The sequence below is a fragment of the Cupressus sempervirens genome, chromosome 2 (genome assembly GCF_028749045.1).
Source record: "Cupressus sempervirens isolate cs-2001-9-10 chromosome 2, ASM2874904v1, whole genome shotgun sequence".
Classification (NCBI taxonomy): Eukaryota; Viridiplantae; Streptophyta; class Pinopsida; order Cupressales; family Cupressaceae; genus Cupressus; species Cupressus sempervirens.
The window spans coordinates 459427550-459453074 of record NC_143119.1 but is presented as its reverse complement, the minus strand read 5'-3'; the positions used below and the strand labels follow the sequence as shown (position 1 = coordinate 459453074).

The window sequence follows — 25525 nt, the reverse complement described above, 5'->3', positions numbered from 1 at the left end:
TAATTTTTGCAGCTTTTTTGAATCATTATTTTTGAATTCATTAGCTGATTTGACCTTTCTCTGCTTCTTGATTATTTTAACATGTCCTTGTATAAAATCTTAAAAGAATCTTATTTTGTTTCACATTTTATATAAATATTGATTTGTAGGAACCATCTTATTTAACTTATATTTTCTAAAATGTGGAATATACTATAATCTTAAAACATGCATATTTTATAAATGTAATATTCCATCATCTTATTCAACTTATTGCGCACATTCAATATATTAACAAATTTTCTATAATGTGCACAATATTCATTATCATTCTTATTGCCTTGATATTCAATTCAAAATAAGGCAACAATTAAAATTTGAAATGCTGAATTGTTTTATACATAGAAAGCTTAAAATAAGTTAAAATGATCTAAGTAATGGAGCAAACAAGAACATCTTGAAATGGATTTCTTGTTCAGATTATGTTGTTCATGTATGCTAGTTTTGTTTCTTTACCTTAATTGTGATTTTGTTCGTCTATTGCTATCATAATCTTACAAACCTATGCTAAACTTTCCAATAGATAGTTTAACTGAATAAAATATAAATTTGTGGATTGATGGGTGAGATTCTAAGAGAGTTGATGAGATTTTGTGAGGGGATAAGTTGCAAAACTGTTGATTTACGCAAGGGGAACCGAATATTTTTTCTTGGAGGAAGAAAAAAGAACAACATAGATAATGTGAATACTAATGCATGCACTAGCAGTGTAAAATTGAAGGTATAAAGAAAAAGAGAAAGCATAAAGAGAACGGATTGTGACCATGGAATATCACTCCAAGATTAGAAAGCAAAGTAAAATCAAATTATTCTACGCTTTCATAATTCTTAATTAAAGAATCTATTGAGCTTTACTTTGGGTAAGGCAACATTTTGATTGTTTTATACCTTTACTATTGAACTAATTTAGATCAGTACGTATATGTTGTGCCCAACAAGGTTTAGAATTGCTACCATCATATTATTCTTGTGCCTTTCCTTGTTGTTGCTCAGTTTATTCGCTTAAGCAAGTGGTCCACTAGTATTCTTATTCTTTTCAGGATTTGCAAGTAAAGAATTGAAGAATGGCTTACATGATGTTTGAAAGAAAGATGGCATTTGTACTTGCAGAGGGTGTTGTTAAGAAAGTTAGTGAGATTGCTGTTCAATAAGTGCTTAATGAGGTAAGCATTGTGTCTAACTTCATGGAAGAGTTTCAATTGTTGAAGGAGAGAATAGAGGAAATTATTTGTGTTCTAAATGAAGCCAATGAAGAGAGCAGTAGACAACAGGAGTCTGAGAAAAAATGGCTTCACAAAGTTTGTGACATTGCATGGGAGGCAGATGATATACTTGAAGAATGTGTTGTTGATTCCGTGTATGCTAATAATTCTCACTCATGCTCTTTGAGTTGAAATGAATGGATTCTTCGCCATAGAATGGGAAGAAGAATTCAAAAGGTCAAAGCCTTGTTGAGCTCTGTTGTTGCAGATGGAAACCAACTGAATATAGTTCGTGCTGCAGTGCCTCACAGAGAAGAAGCAACAGAGTCATCAAGTAGATCACAGTTTAGGAGATCAAGTGTCCTGCCAGGCGATTCAAAACAAGTGGGCATACAGTACAAGATTCACAGCATAGTGAGTTTGCTGGAAAACCCCCAAATTCCAATTATTGTAGTGGTTGGAATGGGGGGGATAGGCAAAACCTATCTTTTTCAGCATGTCTACAATGGTAGAAAAGACAGGTATGAGGAATCTGTTTGGCTTTCAATTTCTCAATTCTATTAAATTTCCAAGTTGCTCAATGACTTGGTATTTCAATTAGATAAAGATTTAAGTAAGGAAATTAAGGAGAGTGGAATAAGCGAAGTGCTAGCAGTAGAGTTGATTAATCGCTTTATGCTAGAGAAGAGATGTCTTGTTGTTTTAGATGACGTCTTGAGGGCAAGCAGAGAAGGTAATCTGATAACAAAACTTGGTATCCCAATTGAAGGTGATAGCCAATGCAAAATCTTGGTAAGCACAAGAAGAAGAGAGGTGGCTGGAAATCTAAATGCAGAGATTTCCAATATACAATGTTTGACAGATGAAGAAAGTTGGAGGCTATTTTGTGCTCATGCATTTCCAATGTCTGAGGGAAATAGAGCCCCGGAGAAGCTCGAGAAGGTAGCTCGCAGCATGGTAGAGGAATGTGGTAATTGAATTGTCTAGACCAGCTTGCCAATCTCTGTATGGTTGAAGTATGGGAAGATGAGGATCGACATAAATACTGTAAGATTCATGACTTATTGCTTGACTTGGAAATATTTATATCTAGAGAAAATAGAGGTGCATTCAGTCTTGCGGATGCCTTCCCCAAATGGCACTCTATAAATACTGGTGGTGTTCGCTGGTGTCACCTATTTTTGGCGAAGAAAGATATTGAGGATAATGCCCTCTCAGAGAGGCGCCCTGCTTTTCCTAGTCTTGTCCGCACACTGTCACTCTCCCGTAATTCAAATCTCGAAAGCATTACACCAATGTTGTTTAATGGAATGAGAGTCTTGCGGGTTCTTGATTTGAGCTACACAAGTATCTCGACATTGCATGCTTGTGTGGGAGGCATGAAGCTTCTCAAAGTCTTAAATTTAAGAGGGACAAAGATTGTGAAGGTGCCAAAGTGTGTAAGAAGCCTTAAGAGTCTTTGTTATCTTAACATCTCTGTGTCAAAGGTACCCAAATGGATAGGTGAACTGAGGTGCCTTCAACATTTGGAAGGGGATTTTGAGCGATTACCGAGGGGGATATTGAAGCTAGAGTTGTTGAGAAGACTGCAAACACCATTGTATTTGCTCCAGTCCAAAAGTTCATGTATGCAATGCGGTGTTAAGGATAGAAGATATTGGCAAGATGAAGGAGCTTTAGGAAATATGGTTTAGAGTTTCCAATGAGTCACAGTCGAGGAGGATAGAAGGGGGGATCCTTGCGCCCTTGACCAAGATGCAAAGGTTGGAAGTCTCTAATGACATCCCTTTAAGAATGTAAGGAGAATTAGAGTCGGCCCTTCCTCAATTTTTGGAGAGCATGAGTGCAATGAGAGATTTGGAAAATCTCATGCTACTCAAACAAAATTAAAAATTTCCTACTCAGACCAAAACAATAAAATAATTAAAATCAATAAAAAAGGTACTAAGTAAAAATTCATAGGTTATAAATGTGATGTGGTATATTTTAATGTTAGGCCCTTGTTTGTGTGAGGACAACTAAAAGTGTAATAGGGGAAGTTATGAGTTCTACAATTGGTACTATTTTAGCTTCTTTATCCTATTCATTACTTCCATCAAACTTTAATGTGTGGACAATGTTTTCACTTGATTATGATATATATGTTATACATAATGAATGATTATGGTATGTAATTGTCCATGGTTATTATACTATCATATTGTTATTAATGGTATAATGTGAATGGATGCTTGTTTGTTAAGAGGGCCCTTGCAACCTGCGTGGAAGAAGTTTGAGGACACAAGCCGAATGAATCAATTAGCAATTATACTACACTCAAAACAACTTTTCCTAAAAGCCATCTGTAATTAGACAAATGCATGGGCCAGCTTCATCTTGGTGCCTTAATCATTAATCATTTAGTGGAGGCCTTGTGTTGCTAGGAGCTTCGATCATTTTATAAATATGATATTAAGCGTGGTGGGTACCCTCTGTTTTGTGTGTGAATTCAATCATTTTTGTCATCGAAGGTGTTAGTTTCTTAGAGTAGTGAGGAATATTATTTAATAAAATTCTATTTGCGGTATTTGCACTATGAAACCCTTATTGGGTTTTATTCAATGTGAGCTCGTTGGAAAATTGTATAGAACAAAATGGTGACTAGTCGTCTAAAACATATGATGTAAAAAATGAATCAATTAGCACTTTTGCTAACACTAAAAACAACTTTTCCTGGAAGCTATCTATAATTATACGAATGCATTGGCTCAACTTGATCTTGGTGCTTTAATCATTTAGTGGAGACCTTGTGTCATAGGAGCTTCAATCATTTTATGAATATGATATCAAGTATGTTGGGTACCCTCTGTTTTGTGTGTCGATTCAATCATGTTTGTTTTGGTTTACCTTTGACATATGTGGGTGTGAGGGAGCTAAGCATCAATAGGATAAGGTTAACTCACATGCCTACTCATGGTATAGGTGGGCCAGCATGCTATGACCCCAACATATATTCTCTCCCTCTCCATGGTCTAGATGTAGGGAATGAGACACCTTGATAGATGGGAACCTAATCCTTCTGTAGCCACTTGTAGTGCCATCAATATAAGTCTGTGAAATCTCATCTCAAGATAGTGTAGACCCACCAAAGACCTGAAGATAAATATCCAATCTAATCACTGACCAGGCTGCTATCAGTGATTACTTTGGATATTTATCTTCCAGTAAAAAAAAATTTAAACAAAACATGTTGGTCGAAATTTCCACCGAAGACTTGTCGAAATTTCCACCAATGCATCGACCAGGATGCCGTCGTGGGTTTGGCATCTTGGTCAATCGAGGGCTAGCACTGGTTTAACTTTCAACCAATCTTTCGTGGAAATTTCGACCAAATCATTGACCAAGATGTCATCATGGGTTTGGCATCCTGGTAGATGCTTTGGTTGACATTTCGACCAATGGTCTTATTAACAATGGAGGCCATTTTCGACCAAATGCATCATCGAAATACCAACATCTATAAGACTTGGTTGAAGTTTCGAAGACAAAATAAGCCACAGAGCAATTGGTTGAACACTCTACCAACATGGGTCGAAAATTGGACCAATTTTCATCGAAAAATGAGTCAAAATGTACTAGTGACCCCTGCGATTTTTGGCATTGTCTGTGACCACCTGTACCACATTCTCACTACCCACCATCTTAATGGCTTTGATGAGAATTCTAAAAAATGAATTCGAAATCCTTCACTTGCCCCTCAGAATTAACAACCTTCAAAAACATTGCCCCTTTCTGGGAAACTACAATCACATTAATCAGTGGTTGGTTTCTCGTATCCTTCCAATCATCTGACACAATAGTTAGACCCAAAGTTTTCTAAGATTTTTTGACTGGTTGAAGGTCTTTCTCTATATGTGTCTTCTCTTGTTGCAATAGAGTCATACACATCTTTTCATACCCCGAGCTTCTATACTCAACTGGTGATTCTTTGATTGCTTCCACCATTTCCTTCCAATATGGTGATCTCACCAAGTTGAAAGGAAGGCCATTCGCATAAAGGCAACTTGCAATAGCTTCATCAGCACAGTCTCTTGCCTCCATTTTAAATGCGGTGTACAATGGGCCTCTTTTGCGGGTTGAAACTCCCACTTCTTCCTCATCCTCTCCTGGCACAGGTACTTGCAAGAATGGGTGTTGGGAGGATACAATTGGTTCAGTGGGTGCATACATCTTACTCTTTGAGGAAGGACCTTGATTGTAGCCTTTTTTGATCTATTGACCAATGCATCAGTAACATCTTGTTCTCTTACAAATGAAAGTATTCCTACACTAGTCATTCCAGTACCATTTTTGCCTTTGAAAATTCCAAATTCTTTGCCAACAAGGCCCATAAAATGAAGCTTCACCCAGGAATATGAGCTATTGAATGTTTTCCCTTTTTACTTTGACAATAATTGCACTTCCAATAGTATGAACCACCTCCTGCAACCTATGAATATGTGGTGTATGTCTCCACAAACGAGAACGTATATCAGTTTTGAAATCATCAATCCCTTGCCCTCTTTCGCCCCCGACTGAACTTTGACTAGCACAACCTCTGGCATCCATTCTTGCCTAGTTTTTTGCAACCTATTCTATAAGAAAATAAATAAATTTTAATTAGGTCCTAACAACTATGAACATCATGCATACAAGTGGAAAGAAGTGAAAAAAAAACTACTAAAATTGATACCCGAACTTGCTTCTTTATATCTTTTTTTTTAAATTGAAAAAAAAACTTGAAAATTTTCTTCAAGAACTTGAAAAATTTCATCAAAATACTCAAGAATGGGATTGATCACTTACCTTGAATGATTCAAACTCCTCTGAGAAAGCTATCTCCCACCCTTCGATCGATCCTCTTTGAAAATGCTCAACTTGGCTTCACAATGGCAATGCAAACCAGAGACCAAATGAGACGAGGTTGTAGGTGCAAACAAAGTTCCAAAATGAGTTGTGAATGCTTCAACATTCACCTTTAGGATTGTTTTGGGGTTTCATACCAAAAAACAACCTTAAAAATCAATTAAAACACATGCATATTGGGAAACTTAAGTGTTTTTTTTTTTTTTTTTGTTGGGGGGGGTGGGGTTTATGTTTTTGGTCATTGGGCCCGCGAGTGCTCGTGGATGTGTCCAAAAGCCCTGTGGAAGCTGGTCGGAAGCCTATAGCTGACTTCCACCTTCATAGCAAAAAAACAACCTTAAAAAATCAATTAAAACACATGCATATCGGACAACTTACATATTTTTTTTTTTTTTTGGGGGGGGAGGGATTAATGTTTTTGCCGCTTGGCCCGTGGGTGCTCCTGGATGTGTCCAAAAGCCCTACGGAAGCTAGTTGAAAGCCTGTGGCTGGCTTCCAGTCAGCTTCGACAAGGCTTCCAAACAAATCACACACCTGTCCACATCGAATTTCGCATCCGAGCGATACTGAGATGAATCGATAACTTAGCTCTTAAGAGACGTCACAGCATGTAATTCAGTTTCGTCACATTCAATAGAACAAACATACCCCGAAACATACATGCAATGCCCAAAACTTAGAACATAGCCCCTATGATCAATTGTTGCTACCTGAAAATGAAGAGCAACTACCTTAAGCTCCAAAAACTGGACTCCATAATGGCAAAGATCTGTATTAAATAACATTCCCTACACACTGCAAATTGATACCAATATGTAGCTTTCGATCTTCCTCAAAATTTGGACACGAAGGACAATTTTAATCTTTGGATGAGCATAAAGCTAGCACAACTCACTAGCAGAGATCAACCAATTCAAAGTGCAACAACACTTAGTAGAAATCACAATTCTACAAGCTGAGGAAAACTAAAAATCTTGTGGCTTTCAACTTACAACTCCAACTTCACAATGTCAAAATGCACAATAGAATGATTTTCCCTTTGCTTTGAATGCATTTATATCTTCCAATCCCAATTGGTTAGTAACTTCTTGAATACTCTTTACATGACTTAAATCCAACTTAGGCATTTCTGACATATTTGCTTTCATTGCCATGATTTGAAAAATAATACTTCATTATATTTTTCCTCCATTTGGTGTATATATTTTAATAATCACTTATATCTCCCCTTAAATTGGCACTTAACATTATTCCGCATATGCACTTTATAACTTGACTTTATGATTATTAAATTACCCTTTTAAAAATTAAGTCAAATGATATTTAATAATGTGACTTTTAAATAATTATTAATAAAGTATTACTGTAATAATAATTAAAATGTCACAACTCCAAAGATACTCATTATTTCTCAATTTTGTCAAAAACCAAAAGGTAACCCTTTGCATTCGCTTCTAACCAAGGTACTTTACTAAAAATAGTAGGGGTCCATCTCTATCAACCCTTGATTTTCTATAATTAATAAATCCTTGAACACCTGATCAACAAAGTGCCAAAGGTCATCACTGTAGGTGAGGTTGTTCCAGGTGCCGTGCCAAATATAGAAATGTTAAATAGATGACTTACTATAAATAGTAAGCATACCAAACTAAGCCAATTGGTGAATAATTCAATCATTGTGCATTCCGTGAGTCTAGATGCCCTTGCCAAAAATAGAGCTGACCATAATTTGACATACTATAAATAGTAAGTCCCAATTTGGAAGCTTTGTCAATGTCACAACTCCATACCACTACCAAACTATTTGGGTCACTTGCTAAAGATAGAAAATTTGACTTTCCCAAAATGGACACAATAAATAGGAAGTGTGCCAATCTAACTCAAATGAAGAGCAATCTTGAACATCACTAACCTCTAGAGTGGGAATTGGTCTCCAACTCTGCCAACTAGACCCTCCAAACAACTTCATTAACCTATGAGAGTCAGGAAATAGGCTAATCCTCTAAAGTTGGCACTCAAGAAAAAGGGGACATTACAATTGTATCTATGTTTCTTTGTGAGGTTGGATTAGGCGAGTTGATCCTAAGAGTATTTCTCACTGTTATTTTTCAACCAATTTGGGTTGTCAACACACTTCATGTGTTATTTCTTCTATGCATGGTTGTATTCTTTTAGTTCTATTTTTATGCTTATCAATTCATCAAAGGTTTTAAGAATCTGAAATTTATATCTTCTACTAATTCAACCCCCCTAGCACCCCTCCCCCCGGACCCCCCAAGTAGAAGATCTGTGTTCTACAATGTGTACCCATAGTGGAGACTTTAATTGTACCAAACATGTGCTTGAATGTATGTCTTTGTATCCATTTGAGGTTTTATGCAAAAGGAAAGGCATTTTTGTAGTTGTACACAAGGGGTACATGTCAATCATTCATTAGGTAAGCATTGTTCCATTAAGCTATAAATAAGAAGCGAACCTCTAAGCTAAAATATTTTATCTTTTATGACTTATCTTCCTCTACACAACTTTTCATGATAGAGATCTAAGTAATGTCATGAGATTTGTGTTGGGTGGATATTTTGCAACCGACAGTTTTGAGTAAAAATCCAACCTCAAAATAGGATGACCAGTGACAGCGTGTGAGACATAATCTCTCCTACCTCAAAGGGAAGGCTTCCCCTTCTCATTGTTCCATGGATCAACTCAAGGTAAGCAAGAAGTCAAGAGATTTTATAAAAATGGATGTTACCAATATCCTTTCTTCTTATCTTTCAAGAAAGAATCCACTTACTCGTGGAGCACGTAATGGGTAAGGTGAATCTCTAACTACACTTCTATCAAGATCTGGGAATAGTGATACTGATAAACCTTCACTAACTCAAAGGCTAGCTGAAAATGCACCGGTTTGGCTCTAAGTCCAATCGTACTTCTATATGGAAAAGCTTTACAATTAGGGCACAAAGACTCCTAAAAGTAAGAATAACTTAACTATTTTGCGAATTAAGAAAGAAGTATGAGCTACAGACAAAGCTTCTAGCTATATATTTCCACAATTGCTCCTAGTCAAAGCTTCGACTTCAATTGCTTCTTAACTTTTTTTATATTCGATTCACAAAATATAATTATCTAGAATACAAGATAACATGAATCAAAGATAACTTAGATGAATTATAAACAAAGCTTATAACTCATACAAGTAACAATCTCACTTAATCAAAGTTAAATCTCAAATGCTCCTTTGTATTCACTTTTCTCTTAAAATAGTGCTACACAAACAAAGTTCTGTTGGCACAATTTCTCCAGAGCTCTCTTGTATAAAGATAAAGATGATTTTACAATGAGGGAATACTCCTTTGTATAGACACAAGAGTTGAGAAAAAGGTGGAGGAAAAAGTGGGAGCAACTCAACCAACTTTGACCTGGTCTAACTAAAAGAGAAATTATTGGGTTACATGCAGCATTACACCTTCTTATATACATGCAACTCGCATTACATGTAATTACACATCTTCTTGTAATACATCCTCTTCAATTACAAACATGAAAGAAGAAGAAGAAGAAAGACGGAAGAGAATTGAAACAATCCTAGGGATTGTCCTGAAAGGCCTTGTACTTGACGATGCTATCCCGGATGATAACAAGATTGGGAGTTCCTGTATTTTGTGCCACTGCATTCACCTTGATAATCACAGTGTTACGTCTTTTGATAGCTTGACTCTCTTTGTTGAATTGTTTGTTGTCATTTGAAAACTTGATGTGATTAAGCTTTTCTTGCTCAAGTTGTCATGAATTCTCCTTTGTAGATTGGCAAATTCTGGATTCTTTGACACTTTGAAAACCTTCTTAACAATGTTTGGACATAAACTCGAAATAACTTTCCATCAGCACCTTTAACTCTCTTTTTTTGAAGTGCTTAGTGCATGGCAATGCATGCAAATGAGAACTTTTGACTTTTAAAAAGTGACTTGGGCTTTCAAGATGTCATTGCACATAAATGAATTACATGTAAATGCAACATTTAAAGAGGAATGGAAAGTGAGATGACATGCAAATGCGAATGGAAGATGCACTTTACATGTAAGTGCGGGTGATGGATGAGGTGCATAGCATGGAAAGATGCGGAAACATGTATTTTTCTCATGAAGGTGCGAATGCATATGGAGAGATGAAAATGGAAAATGGAAGAGGGATATTGAACTTTATAGTCATCTTTGGTGAAAAGATGAAGTCAAAGTACATGGAAAATGAAAAAAATGACATCTTTTTGACATTTCAAAAAGTGACTTTAAGTCAAAATCGGGGTTTTGAGATGCTGTTACACATAAGGCTTTTCATATAATTGTGTTGTGCGAGTGGATGCGAAAAGTGAGATGGGTGAAAATGGAAGTAGAAAATTGGATTACATACATGTGCAGATGGTGAATGAGATGGAAAACATGTAATCGCATTTTTCGGATGAGATGTGAAGTGTTGTGACATGGAAGATGGAAGTGGAACGTGATGATGCTTTTGCATGAAGTGAAGCAACAACAAGTTCTTGGGAAAGAATTTGCAATTTCTTCCAAAAGAATAAAAACGAAAAAGCAAGAAAGCAAAAAACGAAAAACAAGCACAAAACAAACACATGCCTTTGGTCTTAAACTCAAACAGGTCAACAAGCAAGTTACTTTCAAGTGCAAATTCGAATTTGGAATTTGGGAAAATTCCTGTGGAAATGAGAGTTTTCATCATTTTTAATGGTAAAATGCACTTTTCATGGCATATATATGGACAATTGTGCAATAACAAGCCATAATATGCATGGAAATAGCAAGATAAGCATGCATTGATGAGAAAGTTTGAAAATGTCCACTTACTTGGAGGTTAAAGAGTCAAAATAGCAAGTTTTATAGACTTGAAGACCAATTCTCCCTGAAATCCGGATTTTCAAACAACTTTTTGACTTTTTCTAGTACTTGCATGCTAAGTCACAAGGTTCACCGAATTTTCGGCTACAAGTTTGAAATTCGGTGAACCTGTAAAATTTTTTTTTAAATTGTAAAAGTTCGTCATGAATTCGTATGACGGCCAAATTGCTATCGTATCTGAAAAAAAATATTTTATTGCGTTGTTTTTAGGGTTCTCGGCAGAAGAAAATAATTAATGTTGCCCCTCTGTTCAATGAAATGGCATCGATCGATTGAATACTGTCATAGACGGAAAAATAGGACAAGTATATTTGATCTATTTGCCTACAATATTCATTTGCGGCAGCCATTGCTTGCCTAGTTCAATGTTCTGCATTCAAATTTTCCCAGCCTCCATTGCTCCTTGTTCATGGTTTTTCAATGGTGTTCTTCAGCAGAGTTTCTTCAATGTTTATTGTGGTTCTCAACTACTCGTGGCTAATTTCACAAAATTATCCCATGTTTTAATTATAATGTTTGAATCAACTAAAACTTATTTAGTTTTTTAGGTTTGAAGATTTATTTTTATTTAATGATCTAAGTTTATTTAAAGATTTAAGTTTATTTGTAATATTTATTAAAACATTAGTGTTATGTTTATTTGTTATTAATAATTATATTACTTTATTTTAAATATTTTTATCTTATTTATCAAAGAAAAAATAGAACGACATATTCATAGTTTTTATGCTTATTTATTATTAAAAGTTAATATATTTATATTTTGTATATTTATAATTTGTTTATTATTATATTACTTCTTAATAATTTGAATATTAATAACATCTATTTATATTTTTTTGAAAATTACATAAGGTGAATTTAATGTCGAATTTGATCCGAACTTCATAGTTGTCGAACTCGAACTTTGTGACTTAGCTTGCATGTAATGGACACTTAATGGTCGAATTTGATATGAGAAGACCAAAAACATGGTCTCCAAAGACGAGCATGCATTAAAATTCAAAAACGACCCCTCTTGATTCAAATGTATGGGCTGAAATGCCATTTTTTAATTTTTTGAACAAAAACATGACTTTTTAATGCAAAAATCTGGGCCATTTTTGCAAAAACGTGGTTCAAAAAATGCATGTTTTTTAATCATTTTTGACTTGTGAATGCAAAAACAACTTCCCCAAATGCTAATAGATGGATCCAAGTGTAAAAAAGTGGCTTCAAAACACATAAAAGTGGATTAAAACAACAATTTTCCGGGCGTTTTTAGCAAAAACGTGATTCAAAAAAAGGCATGAAACAAAAATGTTTTGGCTTCTAAAGTTGAAAATGTGTATCACAATGCAATGTAAAACACTTAAAAAGCCAAATTGAATCCTCTTTGGGCCAAAACATGAGCAAAAAATTGTTTTTTTTGAAGATTTTTCCAAAAATGTGCCCTTGGAGGGAGTTTGGAAAAACATTTTTTAGCAAGATAAATCCATTTTTGATGTTAGAAAATCCGTTGCCAAGCAAAAAAGACCTTAACGGAAAAAATCTCATGCAAAAACAAGTAAATCTCTCACAATGAGCAAAATCAGGTTCTTCCAAAATCGGACCTTTTGGGGTGACATACATGTTTTAAAATATGCTTTTAGTTAAAATCAGACCTTTTGGGATGACATGCATATTTTAAAAACTCTCAACAAAGCAAGTCAAACCTTTTGGGGTGCATAACACATTCTAAAACATGCATTTGGTCAAAATCGGACCTTTTGGAGTGGACTGCATATTTTAAGAGACATCTCATGTTTTTTATGCAATGACATATAAACTCACCTTTTGATGTAATGACACCAAAAAAGTCCACTTTTGATAACTTAAAGTCATTAAACAAACATTTATCAAATTAATTTCATTAAAAAGTTATTTAATGGGTCATAAACAATATTTATATATCATATTAAAAATATAACACATAAATATCATTTAAAAAGTAACTTTAAATGAACATTTGATTTAAAAGCACATTAACAATGGCGGAACACTGGAGAAATGGAGTCCAGAGAGGGTTTAATGGGGATTACAAAAAAAATTAAAGGTTTGGTCGGTTTGGAAGGGGCATAGAGCTTTTCAGAAGACATGATGGAAGGAACTATTGGGGGAGTAGGAATGGGAGATGGCAGGATGGACGCAGAAACTAACAAGAAAGCTTTCAGTGGAAAGAAGTGGGACAGCAAAATGGTAATAAATGGAAAAATGGAAGAGAGAGACAAAGTTTAAATGGCTTGAGAAGCCACCCTATGCAAAGATTTACATCAGTAAATCTTGGAGGAAAAGTGGTTTTTGAAAATATAGCCAGAAGAGTGAGAAAACCATAGATTGTGTAAAACCAAGAGCAGCTTTTGATTGAAGAACAACAAATGACTAGATGTATAGTAGAGATGGTGGTGCTTGATGGCGGCTCTATGAAGGAGAAGAAAGACTTTTTGGAGAAACATGCCTTTTTCTTGAAATGGGGAGGACCAAGGCCAGCACTAGGTAAGATTAAAACTTGGTGTGATGAGAAATGGGGAAAAGTGAAAGATTTTGAAACTTTAGAAAATGACTTTTGTCTGATAACAATGGAAATGGCTCAAGATAGGGATTGGATCTTGAATAGTGGGCCATATTTTCTGGATGGATTTGGGTTTCACATGAAAAAATGGGTCCCAAATTTTGATCCAACAAAAGAAATAGTAAAGGAACTTCCTCTATGGGTGGGGTTGAGAAATTTGCCTCAGGAATACTGGCACGAACAATGTTATAAAGCGATTGGAAATAAGCTAGGAACATTTATTAAGGCGGTTGAAATGGTGGATAGAGAAACTCTTCAAATGTTCCCAAGAATTTGCATAATGTGGAATGACAACCACCCTATTCCTGAAACAGTTGAGATCTTCATTGAAGGGGGAGTCTGGAGACAGCTAGTGTCTTTGGAGGAAGGGTTGATAGTGTGCGAGTTTTGTCTATGTGAGGAACATGATTTAGAAAGTTGTAAGCAAGAAGGACATCATAAAGGTAAAGAAAAGGAAAGGTTACTCCAGAAGGTTATAGAGATGGCCCAGATAAGGGAAGAGGAGAAAGAGGTGGCAGCAAATCTCTTGAAAAAGGATAATGTAGAGGTGGAAAATGTAACAATGCTAAAAACGAGAGCAAATAACCATCAAGAAAAAGGGAATGGGTTATTTAAGTCTAGAAATGACATAGGAGAAAGCCCTTGTTGATGGAAAAAACAGCGGCTCACAAAAGGCACTGCAACAAGAAAAGGATAGGGGTGAGGTTCAGCAAAGAAGGGTTCTAAATGATAGTGATGGGATCAAGGTAGACCAAAGGCAAGGGCCAGTTCGGGAAGATGGTGTTGTTTGCAGGACTCCTGGTTAGGGTGACCAAAGGGGATGTAAGGACCCCGAAGGACCTGAAATGTCTCATGAAGCAAGGATTAGGGAGGGAGTGATGTCTAAAAGGCCGAAGGAAACACATAGGGGGTGGGAGGGAAATGAAGGGTATATGACAGGTTTGGAAAGAGAAATAGAAAGTGGTATGGGAGAATGTTTTAAGGACATTGAAATCTCTCTAATTAGAAACTTGAAAGGAAGATCAGGGGAGTCAAGCTCGGAGGAAAACTTGAATGAGGAAGATTCTGATAGGGAAGTTGAAGAAGAAGAAAATTTCTTTGGGGTGGAGGAGACTATGGCCCTTAAAGAAAAAAGAACCATTGAAAAAACATAAAGTAAAAAACATAAAGCCCATATTAGGGAGAGCCAAAAAAGGCAAAGAAGAACCATTAATGCATTAATCCAAATTGTAGGAAATGCAAGGGGATAGAGTAAACTGAGAACAGGAAGGGGGAAGAACCCCTCCTGGAAAGGATGAAGATCCTTTTGTGGAATGTTAGGGGATGTAATGCCCTTGACAAAATGCACTTGATCAGGAGAGGCCTTGATCAAGCAAAACCGGATGTGGTAGTAGTGCAAGAAACAAAGATAAAGTTGGAAGGTTTGGATGGTGTGAAGCGGAAGTTTAGTAGATGGAACAGTGAATGGGTGGCAGCAGGAGCAGCCTCGAGGGAATTTGTGTTTTATGGAATCAAGGGACAGTGGTTGGAATTGTAATGCAGATGGGTAAGAATTGGCAGTGGATGAAGGTTTCCTCAAAACAATTAAGATATGAATTTAATGTTCTTAATGTATATGGCCCAGTTTTGAAAGACTTTAATAGAGATTTTGGAAATTCTACAAGATGAAATTCCGATTTTAGGGGGGGATTTCAATGCTATCCTCTACCCAGAGGAAAAAAAGGTGGAAAGGGGTGGAGATCATCTAAACAGGAGGATTTCTCAACCTTTGTAATGAAAAATGGTCTCATTAATATTCCCTTTAAACAGGGGGATTTTACTTGGAACAATAGGAGGCTAGGATTTGTTAACATCGCTGAAAAACTTGACAGGTTCCTTCTAGGTGGGGACTGGACGAAAGTGGATTGGTCGGTTGAAGCTGAAATTCTGCCTATTTATGGTTTAGATCACTTCCCTATTAGCTTGAGAATTCAGGAAGAAAGTGCTCTTGACCGATGTCCTTTCAAATTCGAAACTATGTGGTTAAGGGTGGATGGGTTTAAGGAGATGGTGGAAAAATGGTGGGTTGAGGCCCCAGAATGGGAAGGAAATAAGGCTTTCAAAATTTTCAAGAAGCTACAACATATAAAGGGGAAGCTGAAAGTTTGGAATAGAGAGTCTTTTCAAAATATTTTTAAAAGAAAAGGTGAACTGGAAGAAGCACTTAAAATTTTGAATGAAGGAATAATTCAACAAAGGATGAAGGAGGAGGATTTCCAAGAGGAAAAGAGGCTGAAAAAAGAGTATGATGAAATCCTTCTGAGAGAAGAAGTATTCTGGAGACAGAAATCTAGAGAAACTTAGCTGAAAGAAGGGGATAGGAATATAAAGTTTTTCCATAATTCAATCAAAATAAGAAGAGCTCATAACAAGATTTTCTCTATTAAGAATGCAGAAGGAGTAGTGATTAGTGATCCAAAGATGATTAAGAAAGAAGTGGTAGACTTTTTCAAAGAAAGAGGAAGACTGGAGGAGGGGAAGAAGGCTTTAGCAGAGGAGGTTTTGGATTGCATTCAAGGGTATATCACGGAAGGGAAAATGTAATGTTAAATGCTGAAGTCTCAAAAGAGGAGGTTAAAAAAGCTTTATGGGGTTTAGGTAAGGACAAAAGTCTAGGGCCAAATGGCTTTACAAGCATTTTTTTTAGATTAATATGGGATTGTATAGAAGAGGAGATCTGGGGGATGGTTGAAGAATCCAGATGTGGGGGTTTTGTTCTAAAAGATTTCAATAATATTTTTATTGCATTAATTCCTAAAAGAGATGATTGCAGAACCTTTGAAGATTTCAGACCAATTTCTTTATGCAACACCCTATATAAAATCACTGCAAAGGTGATTGCCAATAGGTTGAAGAGGGTTCTTAATGATGTCATATCAAAGGAACAAAGTGGAATCACTCCAGGAAGATCCATTTTTGAAGGAATGATTATTGCCCATGAAATGATCCACTCAATAAGAACAAACAAACTTAGCAAAATGATGGTTAAATTGGATATTAAGCAAGCATATGATGAGGTAAATAGAATTTTTTTGTTCAAAGTTCTAAAAATATTTGGTTTTAATGAGGAATGGATAAGGTGGGTAAAGGGTTGCCTAAGCTCGGTAAGTTTCTCTGTGTTGGTTAATGGAAGTCCCCAAGATTTCTTTGAATTAGGAAAAGGAATTAGGCAAGGGGACCCTTTGTCTCCTTTCTTCTTTATTATTCTGGCAGAAGTTTTAGGGAGGTTGATTAGAGATAAAAAAGTGGGAGGTCTGTGGAAAGGGGTGAAAGTGGTACGGGGTGTGGACCCAATTTCACATCTGTAGTTTGTGGATGACACGTTTTTAACTAGTGAAGCTTCAAAGTAGGAAGCCAGATTGATGAAAAAGACTTTGGAAATTTATGGAAAAGTTTCAAGACAAAAGATAAATTGGGCAAAGTCTAAGATTTTCTTTTTTAACACTCCTTTTAATAGAAGAATTTCAATTGGAAGAATTATGAATATTAAACAAGGATGTCTTCCAAGCAGGTATTTGGGGATTCCTTTATTTCAAGGGCAAAATAGAAGTGAAGTGTGGAAGGGTCTGGCTGAAAAATGATTTAGGAAGATGGATGGATTGAAGGGTAAATGGTTGTCTTCTGCAAGAAGGATTTTGATGTTAAAATCGGTGGTCTCAGCGGTGCCTATTTTCTCTATGATGTGTTTAAAAATCTCGAAGAAGGTGATTAATTTAGTGGAAAAGCAGATGAGGAAGTTCTTTTGGAGAGGTGAGAAGGAAGAGAAAAAATGGCCATTACTTAAGTGGGAAAAAATATGTAGACCAAAAAAGTTTGGAGGAGCTGGAATTAGAGATTGGAACACTATGAACACAATCGTAGGGGCAAAGTTGGTTTGGCAAATCGCAAATGATGGAGAACAAATGTGGATTAGGATCCTCAAGGCCAAATATTTAGAGTCGAATAAGAATATAAGGATTTTAACAATTCAAAATCCGATTAGAGGTTCAACAATCTAGAACTTTATTCTCTCATGCAAGCATGTAATAACAAACCATATTTCATAGGTCATAGGGGATGGTAATAGTGCAACGTTTTGGGAGGACTCATGGAATGGTAATAAATCTTTAGATGATGAGGAAGAGGATAGAGAGCTGAAATAGAAACTTTGTGATTTATGGGGTAGGAAAGAAACTATGTTGTGGAAATAGAGGGAATCTTTGGGAAAGGGTCGGAGTGGAGACATTGGAGAGTGGAGGATCTCTCTAAAGGACAACAACAATCTCTAAGGGAGATTTTTAATAGAAGAAAGGTGTACATAATTAATAGAGAAAATAGGATTAGTTGGTGTGCAGCTGCATCTGGTACGTTTTCAGTAAAACTTGGCTATGAAATTATTGACAATAAGGAGGAAGAGTGTTTTGAAGCTGGAGATTTATGTTGGAGTAAAGAGATACTTCCAAAAGCGAGAACTTTCTCATGGCTAGCAATATAAGGCAGAATCCTAACAGAGGATAGAAGGAAATTGGGCTTCCACGGTCCTACAAAATGTGTTGTGTGAAAGGGAGGAGGAAAGTGCTGATCATTTGTTGTTGAATTGTGACATTGCAGCAAAATGTTGGAGTTGTCTTCAGGGAAATTTGGGTTGGGTTGGACCTTGGAGTCCCTCTCTTAAGGCTTTCTCTATTTCGTGGCCAAGTGTAATAACCCTATCTAGTTATAGCTAAATCAAGAATCAATTTTTTTCACATTTTGATGGTTTGACATTTTGTCAAACACTTGGCAAGCAGCCCAATTACCACTGAATCTATGATGTCTTAAATTTTCAAACACAATATTAGGATGTACAACAAACTGATCACAAATTTACTTAATTTTGGCCTTATAAGTTTTGCATAAATAAATACCAAATGCCAATAAACAATTCTGAAATGATTCACACCAACCTCTGAATTCATTCATCAACAAACCATATAGCAATATAATGTAATTGTTGGCTGATCATAAATCAGAATTTGAAGCCAGCCTATTTACTTTCAAACTATGTAATATAAACTAAATTTTACAAATTAAGAACCTAGTCTTTCCCATAGAATGTAATTGCAAAGTCAAACTGAAAGTCACCTGGTCCAATTTCAATCTAGCATTCACAATCTACTCTTACAAATGCTGCCCAAAACAAACTCCAATCTGCAGACTAAACCCTCATCCAACAACAGAGAAATTATAATATTCAATTGTATAAACGCTCCTCAGCCACAGTTAATATAAAAAGAGGAGACAATAATAAAACTCAAAAGTCCACAATACCTCAGCTGTGGATTCTCAGAATTAAATCTACACTACTTCAGTTGTAGAGCCCAAACCCTTATACTTCAACAAGGGCACAAACTTCAAACTCAAAAATGTCACAAAGACAACAAGAGCAAAATAATTGGATGCTTTTCTCATCAAATGTCCCCATATTTATAATCTCCAAATGGCACCGGTTTCCCAAAAGAACTCCACTTAAGAAGCTTACTCTACACAACATTAGAATATATTAAAGTGTCATTAATATAATTTATTAATTGCTTTTGGCTCCAGAAAATGACCTTTTCCACCACAACTTAAAATTTTGACACATAAGGCCACTATTTCTTGTTCCCACGATTTAAAACTTTTCATCCCGGTTCCCACGAGCTATGATACTGAGGTGACCAACAATCAACACCAACAAAAATAGTAACCTCAACGTATTTAGATGAATAATAATAATAATTCACCCATCTTGCGAAAACAACTGAAGAAGCATCAGAATCGAAATCTGACAACACCAAAGTGATCCTGATGATGAAAAACGATGAATGAACCTAATGGAGTGACTTACTATAAATAGACGCTCCCTCCAAGATTCTTGGAGCCCAAACCGAAAACCCAAAATAAAAACCGAGAGTATCACCCAACTCTAACTCAACTGAACTCATCAGAATGAACAGTTTGACTTACTATAAATAGAAAGTCCCTCAAATGGAGCCAAAACACATCTAGGCTATTGGAAAGCGTATAACCACATAAATGAGACCCTCAAATCCTACTACTAGCTCACGAGGGTCGCAATGGTGAATTCACCTAGCCAACTGCAAGAACCTACTAAAAAGGGGACATTACACTAAGAATGAGAAAGAGAAATTTATTTGAATGTATATGGCGAGTGAGCCCCTCAATTATCATATGGGAAGTGTGGAAGGAAAGGAATTGAAGGATTTTTCAAGAAGTGATAGAGACAATTGACCAACTACTGGAAAGGATAGATCATTCAATTGAAGAAGTTGTAAATGTTGCAGGGTTTAGGAAAAATATGTTAAAATGTGTGTTTATGAATTATGACAGAGTTATCCAGAAAATGTGGGCTAGGATAAAAATTGGGGTGGCAAGAGCGAAGGGGAAATCTACTTCTAAGGAAAATAAGAGGGAAGGTGCAAAGTGGGAAGCTCTAGCAAAAGGTTGGATAAAAAAAAAATTTGATGGAGCATCGAAGGGAAACCTCGGAAAATCAGGCGCAGGATGCATTATTAGGGATCATTTAGGGGTGACTATGGCCTTTGGAGCTTTAAGGTTACCGGATGGAACAAACAATGAAGCAAAGTTTCAAGGTGCGCTCTTGGCAATTAAATGTGCGCAAAGGGTTGGAGAAGGTAAAGTGGTTTTAGAAGGGGATTTGATGGTTGTAGTGCAAGTTGTTAGAAACAATTCGATTTCTGCATGGCACTTAGGAAATTTGCTAGTGTGTATAAATGAAGAGTTAAATGCCTTTGAGGAATTTGAAATATGTCACTTATATAAAGAAGCGGACACCCTTTCAAAATGGGCAGTAGGTTTAATGGAGGATGGGAAGCCGATTTTTGAAATGTGTAGCCATAGGGATGGAATTGGCAAATGTGATTAAGGCATTTATTAGTTTGTGTGTTTTTAGCATAGATGTGATTGTAAGATGATTGACGTCATAAAGGACTGTCAGTAAAGCAAGATGAACATATTTGGAAAATCTGTAATAAATGTTTTCATCATGAGAGGGTGTGAAAGTAGGCAAAAGCATGTTTTTTGAGAGTGACGATGGGACATTTTACAAGTTAGGAGACTATCAATAGGCTTTATATAATGGAGTTAAAAAAGGCTTTTCTAACAGTCTAAATGGTAAATTAGATAGAGTTGAAAGTGATTGAACAGACAAGAAAAATGGAAGCGACCTTTACCTTTAAAACGAACAGGCAACAGAAAGCTCTGTTTGGCTTGGTGTAGGATAAGAGGTTGAAATTGTTGCTTAAGTGCCCATCGCCAGGTGTGATAGATGTCGTGAAGGAGACAGTGAGGGAGTTGTTTAAGAACTCTCCTCACCACTAGAAGATCAATGTTGATATAGCGGCGATAGTAATGGCATGGGGCTTGGAGATAGCATGCCCTGTGGAGGAGGTGGAATGGGTTATGAAAAGGTTGTTTCCAGCAGACTTGATTGTGGGAATTGATTCCCTGCTAGAGTGGGCATGGCCAGGGAAGGGATCTGACTATAGTGAATGCTATGAGAATATAGAAGAGGGTAGGAAACTTGGAAAGTTTGGTTTTCTTTAGTGGCCAACAAGGGTTGACAAAGATGTTTATAAATCCAAGATCAAAGTGGCTTGGGCCAATTTGGTGGCAAAAATTGGTAAATTTGATGAAGAGAAGGGAAGAAAGGTTTTGGGCTTCTTTATTGCCCATCTGAAGCAGTGGAGGAGTGCGGGGGGGAGGAGGAAAAGAAGGGTGGTACAGGTAAAATTTCCAACAAGGGTGGAGGAGTGATGAGTTTAGAGGGTAGTAAAAGGAGTAGAATTTTGTCTATTTTTGTTTTTTGGCTTTCAAAAGCACGTAAAGGCCGACAAAAAACTTGATTAAGGGAAAGCGATCAATAATATTTTCTGCGACCGAGCTCTAGGATTGTCCTGTTTTGTGCAGTTTATGGGAGAAGTAGTTCAGGAAGAAACAAGGTGACATTTTTGGGCTGGCTTTTATCAGAGGCAAAAGAAGTAAAGACTTAGTGAAATGCAGAGAAGCCTCATGGATGAGAAAAGAATGTGCGCGAGCTGCAGGTGGAAGAAATAGAGAAAGAACAAAAGGATAGATGGCAGAAAGTTTTTGTTTTCTTTTTATGTAAAGCAAAGACAAATTTGAAAACAATGTATGTGAAGTTAGGATTTAGGGGTAAAGCTGTATAAGCTTTAGAAAGCTTAGATAGGAGATTTTTTGAAGGAATGTGTATATGTGAAGGAAAGGCTAATCTTTAAGAGCCTAAATGTGATGATGTAAAAATTGTTATTTTAATAAAATAAAAACTATTACCGACCAAAAAAAAAAAAGAGCATTTGATTTAAATATCAAAAAATAAACTGAAACTATATAGTTTATATAGTGACTTTAAGTGAAAAATCAAAAAGTAACTCAACTTAAAATTATAACATAAAGTGCACTCTAGTTACTTAAGTGAAAATTTAAATGATAAAGTAACTTAAAAACATAACATAAAGTGAATTTTAGTTATATTTTTCAAAAAATGAATGTCAAATTAAAAATATAACATGATATAATCATTCACGTAGATGGCGCTCCCGATTGCCTCTATTGTTGCTGTGGTGCCTAGGTTTTTTTCCTTCCTGCTCGCTGCATGGTGACGATCGAAACCGACGGGCTTCCTCCCCTCAGGCTAAGCACGGAAAGGCTAAGGACAAGGGTGGAATGGTTAAATGTTTTCAAGCAAAGACAATTGTTGGACACATTTCTTCAGCCAACGGGGATAAAATCACTATTGCAAACCAGTCGCTCCTCCATTTCAGTGGACCCAGGAGCTTAGACAAAGGAGGGCCAGGGATTTGCGATGCAGAACATGGCGCGGATGGCGGTAAAAGGGATGCACAGGGTGTTAAGAATGTCTATGGCCAGAGTGATAAGAGAAACATTAACGGGGGCAGCAGAGGTAATGGAAGGGTAGGGAGTTTTAGTAGAGGCAGCAGTAAAAACGAAAGAGTTTACAGTTGCAAAGGCGATAAGGGCAGAAAGGCGGTTGGCTATTCTGCTGATGGTGGTGGATTTAGTGATGATGGTGAGGAACCTGCTGGTGGAAGCAATGAGGGAGATGGGTTTGTTGGAGTTGAATGTAATGAACGCCATGGTGGACCCCCTATGCAACAAAAAGAAGGGGGTTTGTCTGTAGTGTTAGATACATGTGCAGATGAGGAAGTTGTGCATAATGTTTCAATCTTTTCTGAGTTAGGATTAATAGGAAGGTTCAATGGGTTGTGGCCAAGCTTGAGTGAGTTGCATAAATGGATCTCAAAGAATTGGGGACCACTGTTAACAGGAACAGTCTAGATTTACCTTGCAGCTAAAGGGTTTTTTATTGTAGTGTTTGAAATCACCCAAGATAAAAAGATGGTCCTGTCTGATCATTTTTGGTGTTGGGAGGATCAAAATGTCCTTATGCTGAAACCATGGCACCCAAATTTCTGTCCGGATTCAGAAGGTTTTGATAAGATCCCAATATGGGTAAGGCTTCCCTATTTTCCTTTACACTTATGGTCTAATTCCTGTTTGGAAGCTATTGGGAATTCATTAGGTAATTTTTTAATGGTTGATGAAGGTTCTTCAAACCTTTTACATTCCACCTATGCTCGGGTTTTAGTTGAAATGAATATTTCACTTGGGCTACCAGCAGAAATTGAGATCAAAACTTCAAAGGGTTGTTGGACTTAACCCTTGGATTATGAAGGCATTCCATTTAGATGTAGGAGATGTCACCAAGTGGGACATGTGGCTTCAAAATGCTCAAAAGGGAGAATCCAACGGGAAGCATCTTGGTGGAGAGATAGCAAGGAACAGCACTACACGGTTGTCAAGAATATGGAAGGGGGTGTGAAACAAAAGAGTTTCTCCCAAATTGTTACAGAATCTCCGCAAAGGATATCTCAAGCAGCCACGAATGAGCCTCCAAAACTGAATAGAAACTTGTCAACAAAGGGAGAAAAGGGCATACAACAAGCTTTTGTAGGCACGGATACACCAAAAGGGCAGGAGAAGTGGAAGCATTATGAATAGGATGCAGCACAAGAGACATTACTAAGAAAAGATAATGAAGAAGTTTTCCCTTCTCAAAAGGAGTTAGCATGGCAGACGAAAGCCGCAAAGGTGGAGGATGGATGGCAGGTTGTGAAGGGCAAAAAGGCAGGGGGCAAAAGAGCCTTTTGAGATGATCCTCTGGTCTCAGTCTCGAGGTAAAGACATAGTTCCTAGCCCTTGTTTTAGTTGAAGATTCTTCCTACTGTATTGACTTTTTTCGGGTTGGATGTATATCCCCTCTTTTTCTTACTAGTTCGGGCCAAGGTTAACCCGGTTATTTTCTTTATTTCAACAAGGAGCGCATGCGCCACAGTTCCTGCCTTCATGTTTTTATGGTTGACTGAAGTAGCTTTTGCAATGATCTCTATCTTGTCAACGCCTTTGTGTTTTATTGATGGAAACTTATGGCTCAAGATTAGTTTTTTGTGTTTAGTGAGGAACTAATGGAAAATGTTGAAGTGTCTTTTAAAATGGAAACGTTCATAACATTTTTCTGTATATATATATACAACTAAGCTAGTGTTGATATCAAGGATCCCTATGGCCCATGGGATATAATATTATACGAAGAGAGAGCTAAATGAGAGAATGATATGTTATTATAAGGACAAGTAAAGGTAGAATAATAGAGAGCTGAAGAGAATTTGAAAAATATTAATAATTTTATTATTTTAAAAAATATATAAATAACAATAAAAATTATATTATATGAATGAACTACTCATTTCTACCAATTCAATTATAAGTTGAAATATTTAATTAAAAAAAAATTGTTGATTACTTAAATCAAAGTACCAAAATATGTAGTAAGTTTGAGGGGTAGTATTAATGGTATAAAAAAAATTGAGCAAAATTGTAAAATAGTAGAAGATAATAAATGCGTTTAAAATAAGAAATATATTTAACTCTATATTTGATTAAAATATCTATATTTGAATAACATTTTACAAATTACAAAAATAAACATCAATGTAAAACTAGTAATAAATATATTTAAAATAAGAAATATAAAACATTGAAGTCTATATTTGAATTTAGTAAGGAAAATAGATAGAAATAATTATTATTGATTAGACATATTTGTGAAGTGGAAGATAAAAATGATTGTTTTTTTTTTTTTTTAATCTACTTGTCACAAATGTTGAAAAGATAAAATTGCAACTAATGCATTCATTAATAGAGATATTATAAAAATGATTTTTTTTTTTTAAGTTTATCCACTTGTCACAAATGTGGAAAAGATAAAATTGCAATTAATGCATTCATTAATAGAGGTGTTAGAAAATATAGTTGTATTTTTGCTGAAGAAAATTGAATTTTTTCATTGCCTTTTTCATCATGAGCCAATAATTTTTTTTTAAATTGTATTTTTCAATTCCCAAAAAACATGCAAATTAATATAGCTTTTGCAAACATTAGTATATCTTGAAATTTTTAGATTATGTAAATAATATGGAACCTCATAATTATATTAGTTTCCTGCCAAAGGCAAGAACTAATAAACACTTATTATCGATCAAAAATAAATAAAACTATAGCATGATATTTTTAATTCATGTTGTTGCATCAAAAAGGTCCACTTTTGAGGCACTAAAATGACCATAACTCTTGACTGACAACTCCGATTATGCTCTAGGTTGGACCAAATTGAAGAAAAAATCGACAACCATGACATGAACAAAACCAAATGACTAAAAACCAACAAATGCAAACTCAAAAGCAAAGAAAAGGACGAGGAAGGACTCAAAAATAAGCAAAGG

At 36.0% G+C, this 25525-nt stretch overlaps 1 protein-coding gene and 2 pseudogenes across 12 annotated transcripts in view; 2 read left to right on the top strand and 1 right to left on the bottom strand.

Moving 5' to 3' along the window:
* LOC149573034 (uncharacterized) overlaps positions 1 to 25525 on the bottom strand; it is a 155564-nt gene that overhangs the window by 109159 nt on the left and 20880 nt on the right. The gene's annotated exons all lie outside the window — the stretch shown is intronic.
* LOC149573036 (putative disease resistance protein RGA4) lies at positions 1131 to 2240 on the top strand (annotated as a pseudogene).
* On the top strand, positions 2225 to 3131 carry LOC149573035 (uncharacterized; annotated as a pseudogene).